We start from the raw sequence: 8506 nt of genomic DNA on the forward strand, positions 1-8506 counted from the left end.
TCAATTAGCAAAAAAACAAATATGACAGACATAAACCAGCGACGACCACTGAAATCAGTTGAAAATGGCTCAACTCATCAAATCTATACAAAGCGGAAAAACATCTAACAAAAACACAGACCGGACGTGACAGGTTATGTATACATCCATGGACAAATTTAGTAAGGTTTTAATTAATGTGTGGTAAAGAAATTTCTGACTAGATACATTACCAGTTAGAGATAGATTCCGCTCATTGAAATCCAAGACGTCACAACAGACACGGCATAGCGAACGGGTTGTGATAAATAATATATATATATATATATATGCCGCATGCATAAAAACTGCTCCAATAGAGTTATGAGGAAGAACGACTGAAATCGACACTACATTTGTACAACACCAAATCTTTGTATCTATGGACGAATTTAGTAAAGGTTTTGGATAATTCGTGGTTACGAAATCCCTGACACAATAATTTAGCAGTAATAGATAGATTACGCTCATTGAAATCCCAAACGTCACTACAGACACGGGCATAACGGACGACTTTGGATGTATAAACACCGTAAGACGGTTCCACCAAAGGAACATCACCGTCCAAAAAAGGAAATTTAACAATAGGAAAAGAAAAATCGTCCCTTTTGTCGTAAATTTTTGAGTAATGTTTCTCTTTTTAAACTGAAATATCTAAATATAGGAAAGAGCAGTTATTGCTGTTAATATTGTATTTATTTAAAGTAAATTCCTTTAGGCATATTTCGTCAAGATAACGGTAAGTGTTGTTGAATTTATCGATTTAATTGAATTTAGACGGGTCTTTACTGAGTTTGGCAATAAACTGTGGTTCATGACAGTACAAGAACAAGTATTTTATTAAATGAGCGCAATTTGAGCCCATAGGAATACCTAAAACCTGCCGATTAACATTTACTGTCGAAACGTAAATGTTGTAGAGAAAAAAAGAATTCAGCTTTAATCGTCTCATCACACCTCCAGTAAGTATATTTAGCATATTTTTAGACACTACCTCACTTAAAATCCACATTTTTTGTTCCAATCTCTATCCACAAATTTATTTTGGCATAACAAACTTTAGCATCAGAAAGTAACATTATTAAAGTTAACACAACAGAAGTTAACGAAAGTTAAAATCTGTTCAATTGATTAAGCAGAAATTAATCAAGGTAACACACAAAAACTGAAGGAATCCTGAACTCAAAAAACAGAGAGATCGGGTGTTTCAATTGAGGAGTCTCTCGAGCTGTATATGCATCACCTGCCATTTGAATCAAACCTCAGTCAAAATGTCACAATTGGGATTAAAACACAATCGGTAAAATTACAGTTCGGACGAATATTCTGGCATATACATATATTAGAACCACGAGAACATGCTACTGGTGATTTTAGACATAGAACCATCGCATCGGTAAGCTAATTCGTGATGGTGAACATAAATCTTGTTAAGTGTCGACATAACATTGTTTATATGTAAGTAGCACATCCTGTTCATTAAGTCCGTAAAGTTGAAACCTAAACGAGGGTAAATCATTTATTGAGATATGTAAAACACCATACCATGTGGAAGAGGTTTTGCAGCTTGTGAGAAGTGGAAAGCTGAAAATTGAAATGTTGAAATCAACACTTTTTTCAAATATTCTAGTTTTACGTCGTCCATCTTAGTCAATATCGAGGAAAATATCTACATATAAATCAGACCTTCTATTTTGGTAGCATCCGTTATCTCCGGTTCATTAGGATAATTAAGAAAAAGTATTTTCTTGAAATGAGTACCAGTACATCAACAATAACTTGTTTACGGTTCACCAGAGCAGGCAAATCCAAGCATAGTTCTTTACCATTTGATAACTGAACTAAGTGATATAGTTTTAATTCAAGCATATTTGTTTATATCTGATAGAGTTCCTCCTTCATCAAACGCTTATAAGTAAACTAATCTTTGACGGTTCACCATACCATATACAAAATCGTACTGCGTTTACATTTTCCAATTGATACGTAACGCTCGGACATGTGAATGTAGGACTGATACTGGAATACCGACATGCATGTGCAATTGAACATATTGCACCTAACTGTATGTAAGTTAAATGTCAGACGATAAACAGAGACTTTAATGACCAGTGGTACAATATTTAACGAAAATGATGTCTTGAGAAACCATGTATCCAATATATCATGTATATGGAATCATAAATGTGATTAAAATAAATCTAAACATGTTTTGCATAACTAACTAATTTTCGCAAATAATTCATTTTCGCAAGAAGAAAATTGAAGCAAATATAAATCGTCGCGAATATTAAAAACATGTTTCGTTATATCAAGTAATTCAGACAATTAGGATATCGCGATATTTAACTGCCGCGAAATCCATTTAAACGAGCTAAACGCGATATAAATTAAAATATACGCGAAAATAAGCTTACATAAGAGAAACCATGGGTATGCTATAGCTTTGAGAGAAAAAAAAGACCTGTTAACACCCTGCAGTATCAAAAGTTCACCTCACATTTTATGCCATATAAGAAGATTTGAATATGACATCAAAGTTATTCACACTCTTTCAGAGATGTTGGCTTCCTGGTCAATTATCACCTAGTTAAATAAAAATTGGCGAAACAATTTTATTTATCAGTCACTTCGAAAAGATTGGCAAGAGAAGCACTTTGATCAGAACGTTTTCAAAGACGTGATGTTCAACGAGGAACGCGCAGAGGTAGTGTTGTCTTATAAACAGACATTGTTTCCAGGAAATATAAAGAAAAATTTTCAGCATCGTTACTTTATCCAGAGACGTAGTGGCTCTTCATCCTCAGTTGAATCAACTTTTGACCTGGCAGATACTGCAATATCTCTTTCAAACTCACCCTCTCAGGAACGTAGTATTCCAGATTTGCCAAGCAATTCACCAAGTAAGTCAACATCTTTCCAAACTGAATCAGCAAATGCAATAGAAGATAATGATGTGTTTGTGGAGTCTTCATTAAAGGTTCTGACACATAAACGGTCAGCACATGGTTCTCCAGAGTTTTCAAAGATGTCATTCACACAGCAAGGACATCCATTAACTACTAAATGTTTTGGATCTGATCATGCAACTACTAAACAACAAGTTCACCGCGTTGAACGTCTTCCTTCTCAAAAACAACCTGGGTCGAAAATTGCGATCGGCAATAAAGAACAAGAAAGACATGGACTTCAAAATACAAAACCACAACTTTCGAATCTGTATCATCATTTGCCAGGGTTTCTTTCACCACAGTTTGTGTCGTCTGCAAAGTCAATACCGTTCCACTCAGTTCACGAAGGATGCCATAAGTTTTTTAACTTCAATACGTCTACCCCATTTGCTGGCTTCATTTCAGACCCAGAGTTATCTACACCTAGTCCTGGCATGTCGACTGGAATTCATTTTGAATTTCCGCCGAGAGCAAGGATGTATAACTCAATGTCAGAACTGAATCGAATGGCAATGTCTCCATTCGGATGCTTTCCTAATCAGAATATCAATATGTCTCAGATACCGTCTAAACACTCAACTTTAAAACAAAATCGGGATCAGCGCAGAACTTTGTCCGACTCTGATGCTTACAAATGTCCAGTGTGTAATCAAATGTTTCTTTCATTTGATACCTTAGCAAAACACATGGCAAAACACTTACCAACAGAAACTATCTTACAGGGTGAAAATAGCAAAATACACTTATGTAAAGTTTGCAATAGATCTTTTTCTCGTAGCGACATGTTGACACGCCACATGAGATTGCACACAGGCATTAAACCATATGAATGCAGTGATTGTGGACAAGTGTTTAGTCGTAGTGACCATTTAAACACACATAAACGCACCCATACCGGTGAAAAGCCGTATCGATGTCCTCAGTGTCCGTATGCTGCATGCAGACGCGATATGGTTACACGTCACATGAGAACACACAACAAAAGGTCGGTAAAAAGGAATAGGTTACTATCAGTACCATATTTTAAAGATGATTTACGCATGAATTCAGTGTCAAGAACAGATACGACAGGTTCACAAGATATGTCTGGACGTTCATGTTCACAATCCAGCATTGAAAGTGTTGATATTGACTGTTGATGATTTTAATTCGTATCTAGTAGTACTTTTGATGCAAGAATGATGTTTCCCTTATCGTGATGAGATATGGGGAAACAAAATCAAAAACAGACAGAAGGACAACAAGGCCATGGTATCGTACATCATGTGCATACAGTATAGTGTTTGAACATGTTGAAGAGTCAAATTCCGAAAGACGACCAGCCTAACTACATTTTACATACTTCCGAAATTCATCGAGACATTCCTGCACAGCGTTACATCATTAAAGACTCGTTGTTGTAAGAATTTAAGCTAAGCAGATAAATTGTTGATGTTAAATATGAATAAAGAGATAAAGAGATCTGCTTGTTTGTTGATACTTATTAAAGCACTTAAAATAAAAGCCTCCTAGAAAATGACAATTTCTCTTATATTCTCTGTCCTTCTTGCAGATATTCTGGTACTTATTGGTATATATTTATGAAAGGAAAGCTGTCCATTAAAGGTGAGTAGTGTTTATGTAAGCGGTATCGACCCAATGCTGTAAAAAATTAAAACAACACTTTATAACTTAAGAACCCCTCTGGTGAGTCAAACATTTTCCAACTGATTTTTACAGTTTTAACGTAAGTTACACGACTGTCGAAGATAAGGTGGTTGGTTGTGTTCTTACAAAAATGATAAATTCTCGCTTTTCCCTATATGTACCTGTCCCAACACAAGGTCCTGTTATCCTGTTGTTTTCGTTAGTTGCTAAGGTGATATATGTTTTTCGTTCAAATGTTTTTAGTAAAAATACCATTGATTACTTTCCCGTTTCAGAAGATTTTTTTTGCTTTTTATGAATCATACAAGACGGTTACAACTGATTGGTACAGATTGTACTTATATATGTGTCGTGCCAAGGCAGAAACATGTAATCCAGTGTTATGCGTTGGTTGATGCCAGTCATATTTGTTTTTCGTCCATGATTGTAGTGAAAATATCATTTTCTTTTTATCAAGGAAAAGAGTCTTCAGCCCATAAGATTTCTCGTTTGAAATATTTCACATTTTGTCATACCGGGGTCTTTTATAGCTTACTATCGGTATGGGTTTTTCTGATTGTTAACTGCAATTCGTTGAACTGGGGTTGATGAAATCTTTATCTTTTGGTCTAAGGATAGTTTTCTCATTGTCTATCATACCTGGTCTTGCGGCATAAAAATTTCGCCTTCGATTAACTTACTCAGACTCATTCAACCAAAACAAATAGTGGATTTAGTGTTTCGATCACAAATTTTGTACTCCGAATAATGAGTATAGCTTTATAAAAAGAAAACATAACAAAAATACCGAACTCCAAGGAAAATTCAAGCAAAATAAAAAGCTCAAACATATCAAACGAATGGAAAACAACTTTCATATTCCGAGAGCCCAGGTTCATCGATCACAAAGTTTTACTCGGTTCTCAGAGTACTAAATTTGTGTGCTCGAAACATCAAATGCGGTATTCTAATTTGTTGATTTCTGACTCTGAGTATGATAATCGTGCTTGAAATTTTTCTAACCGCAAGGCCTGATCCCCACATTTCTTAATGGAAATGATTTTTACGGTCTACATTTGCCATTAAAGGAATATGATTTGTAGAGATGGATGTTTCACGGACCTTGTTTGGGATGACATTCTTTAAGAGTACTGACTTTTCTTCTCCTTGATTACAAGATATGACAGTATTTAAACAACGAGCAAATGATACCCACGGGAAGTTATAATCTTTAGCGGCCATAAAATACAATTTTACGAACAAATTAAATTCAGTTCCCAATATGTCAAATTATTTCTTTAACATCACCTATAATACTTTAACTAAATAAACTTGACCTTTAATGGTTTACTTTTATTAATTTTAATTTGGATGGAACGTTGTCCCATTGGCACACATACCACATCTTCTTATATCTATTTGATAGAAATTAGTTATACATTATTTCATCGTCTTAAGTTATGGGTAGGGTTGCTGGATAATTGCACACAGCTAAATTCGTAATATTGACAACCCATATGGGTAATTATTCAGAATACACTGTACTAGACTTGTTTTAGATAACTTACAGATGTGAATACTGTTTTGTGTTACCTTGACAGACATCTTATTAAACATATGACATCAGACAGTGACATTTGACATCAGTGGTGCTAACACTACTTTTGATTTCTTTCCAATGCAATCAAATGATTCTCGCAAGTATTGTTTTCCTTTTATTTTTTTCTTCTCTCCCATAAGAATATTTTTATTGAATAATGGTGTGACAATCATCTGAGTGACGTTTAACCAACATGTTACAATTTGTGTTGTTTATTTTTTTCTCTTCAACTTTAAATGTTCCAATATGAATATATCAACTACCATATTTCAAATCCACGTGTTTACCAATATCGCTCCATAAAATGTATAACGTATTGATTTGAATACCATTCACCTTGACAGACATCTCATTTAATATATGACATCATACAGTGAAATTTGACATCAGTTGTGGTAACACTGCTATTGATTTCCTTTCAATTTACGCAAATAATTGTCGTAAGTTTTTTCGTTCTTGTGTTAATAAATCAACGGTGTGAATATCGTCTGAATGACCTATAACAAACATATTATAGTTGGTGTGTTTTCTTATCAACTTGCAATGTTTCGATATGAATATATCAATTACCTTACTTAAAATCCACGTTTTTCCCTATATCTCTCCACAAAATTTATTTTGAAGGCTAAAATCATATTTATACTTACATCACAAATTTTAGCATCAGACAGTAAAACCATTAAAACTTACACAACTGTTACAGTAGTTGACCAAGGTTTAATGTTCAAATCTTTTCCTTGCCTTAATTAAGGTGAAACAATTCAAGTAACAAACAAAAGTTGAAGGAATCCGGAATTCCAAAAAAAGCGATGCCGTGTGCTTCAAACGGGAGTATCCTATATACTTTTCATGCATCACACGCTATGTGAATTATAATTAAGGTGGTACCTACCACTACAGGAAGATAACTTTGTAAAAATCAGCTAAACGTTTAAATTACGTTGTATTGTTAAGGAAATATTAAGCTTCTCAATGATCAAAATTAGTGTTTGTCAAACTGTTATATAACCAATGAAATTTTTCTGATAAAGTGGTTGGTTCAAATTTTTTGAAATTTTTATATTTTTGTCAAAGGGTCAAAGTAAACATTTTGTCAAAATTTTATGAAAATTAAACGAGCCAAATTAATATTAGTCAAGGTGTTGGGTACCACCTTAAGTCAAAATGTCACAATCAGGATTAGATCACAATCGGTAAATTTCCCCATTTGACTACTATTCCGGCAAATAAAGGTATAAAAACTGCAAATCATGTCTTTGTTACTGCTGCGTAGTGGGAAGTAGAGAATTGGAAAGTTGAAATCCTCACGTTTGTCATATATTCTAGTTTGAAGTTTTCCATCTAAATCAATATCGCGGAAAAGTTTTATATATATATATCAGACCTATTTTTGATAGTATCCTTGATTTGATCTCCAGTTCATTGGATAAATGAGATAAAAAGTAAAATCACAAAAATACCGAACTCCGAGGAAAATTCAAAACGGAAAGTCCCTAATCAAATGGCAAAATCAAAAGCTCAAACACATCAAACGAATGGATAACAACTGTCATATTCCTGACTTGGTATAGGCATCTTCTTATGTAGAAAATGGTGGATTAAACCTGGTTTTAAAGCTAGCCAAACCTCTCACTTGTATGACAGTCGCATAAAATTCCATTATATTGACAACGATAAAAGCATTCGTTGAAATGAGTACCAGGACATCATCAATAACTAGTTTATGGTTCTCATGAGCAGCAAATCCTATCATAGATCTTGTAATTTTCTTTTACTGAACTAAGTGACATAATTTTAATTCAGATATATCTGATGATATTTGATACTGTTTCTCCTGTATCAAACGCTACATGCTTACAAGAATACTAATCATTGACGGTTTTACAATACGATATTGCACATCGTACTGCGTTTTCATTAATCAATTGATATGCTTCGCTGCGGAAAGTTAGAACGATGCGGAAATCTTTAGCTGGGGTGTAATCCTTACACAAAAACTGCTTCAACACAGTTATGAAGAAGAATTGGTAACTTTTGGTAATTTTTGGTCAAGATTGGTAGTAACTATGTTGGAGCAGTTTTTGTAGAGTTGTACGGCCACCATCATGATTTGTTGACGGATACGATATGTATGTGTCTCAACTCACTAGTGACATGTTTCTTGGATCTAAGACCGATTGTTACCTATTCGTGATTGCGTCATTCTGACTGAGTGTGGATTTATATGGTGATGGATGAAATCATAACGGGAGACACCTACCCAGTTGTTGCATCTAGTCCAACTCCTTTTGTAGTTAATCAAAATCTCGCA

This window comes from Mytilus californianus, unplaced genomic scaffold (genome assembly GCF_021869535.1).
Source record: "Mytilus californianus isolate M0D057914Y unplaced genomic scaffold, xbMytCali1.0.p SCAF_10, whole genome shotgun sequence".
Lineage (NCBI taxonomy): Eukaryota > Metazoa > Mollusca > Bivalvia > Mytilida > Mytilidae > Mytilus > Mytilus californianus.